Source organism: Myotis lucifugus, unplaced genomic scaffold, assembly GCF_000147115.1.
Source record: "Myotis lucifugus unplaced genomic scaffold, Myoluc2.0 scaffold_9, whole genome shotgun sequence".
Classification (NCBI taxonomy): Eukaryota; Metazoa; Chordata; class Mammalia; order Chiroptera; family Vespertilionidae; genus Myotis; species Myotis lucifugus.
Window position 1 is genome coordinate 564,684 of NW_005871057.1, and position 1,361 is coordinate 566,044.

General features: G+C 37.6%; 1 pseudogene; it reads left to right on the forward strand.

Annotated features, from left to right (window-relative positions):
* Nucleotides 1-443, forward strand: LOC102425293 (annotated as a pseudogene).
* Nucleotides 444-1,361: the final 918 nt, after the last annotated feature.

A 1,361-nucleotide genomic window follows, 5' to 3' on the forward strand; every position in this document is an offset into this window, starting at 1 on the left:
ATGAAGTTCAATCCCTTTGTGACCTCTGACCAGAGCAAGAACTGTAAAAGGCATCTCAATGCACCTTCCCACATTCGAAGGAAGGTTATGTCTTCTCTTTCCAAAGAGCTGAGACAGAAGTACAATGTTCGATCCATTCCCATCCTACAGGATGATGAAGTTCAGGTTGTTTGAGGACATTACAAAAGGCAGCAAAGTAGTCCAGGTTTACAGGAAGAAATATGTCATCTACATTGAACGAGTGCAACGGGAGAAAGCTAATGGGACAACTGTTCATGTGGGCATTCACCCCAGCAAGGTGGTTATCACTAGACTACAGCTGGACAAAGACCACAAAAAGATCCGTGAACGTAAAGCCAAATCTCGCCAAGTAGGAAAGGAAAAGGGAAAATACAAGGAAGGAACAATTGAGAAGATGCGGGAATAAAGAATATTATATACAACTTTCATTAAAAACTTAAAATGAAAAAAAAAGAAACGGTTCTTAGCTGACAGGACAGAATTATTTTATGGGATGACATTTACAAGAGGAATTACAAAAGTATAAATTTCCTCTGATAGTTGGACAAATTACTTCCCTCAATTCTACCACCTTAGAATGATCTCGGTGTTTTGTAAGGTTGAGGAACCATCCCAATTGACAGCTAGTAATTTTAGTCATTCCCAAACAGTACAGTCCAATCCAACTTTCTGCAGTGATTGAAACGTTCTGGATCTGCGCTGTTCAGTATGGTTGGTAGCCATTAGCCACGTGTTGAAATGTGACTATTGTGATTGAGAAACTGACCCTTAAATTAAATTTTAATTAGTTTCAATTTAGATAGCCATATATGGCTGGCGGCCACTGAATAAGACAGCTTCAACTCTAATAATCTAATCCATCATTTACATCTAAAGAAAAACCCTAGAAAAATCTCTAGGAATTAGAATATTTAATTTCCTGTCCTAATTGCAGGATAGGAAATAAAATTGATTAACTATTTACTCTAATGAACCATATAGGTAAAGCCTAGATGGAGTCAAGGTGTGATCTGCTCTCACCCCAAAATTGTAGATCAAACTATGTCAGCTTTTTTTGCAAGTTTCAGAAACAGTTATCCCTTGATTATCACTTGAATGCTTTAGTCCATCACCCTGAGAATTCAGCTAGGGATAAAACTATGTCATAGATAAATTTCATTTTAATGACTAAAAGGTGATTAGAATAAATGCTTTTCTGCTATTAAAAAACAGGGAGATGAGCACTCCTTATTGTTGACCTCACCACTTCTGGTAGCAAAAGTTGTCCTAAGAAACTGTCAGATCCATTGGTTGGTTGATGTCGAAGGCCTTGGTAGCCATTATGCAGCACATTGATGCAT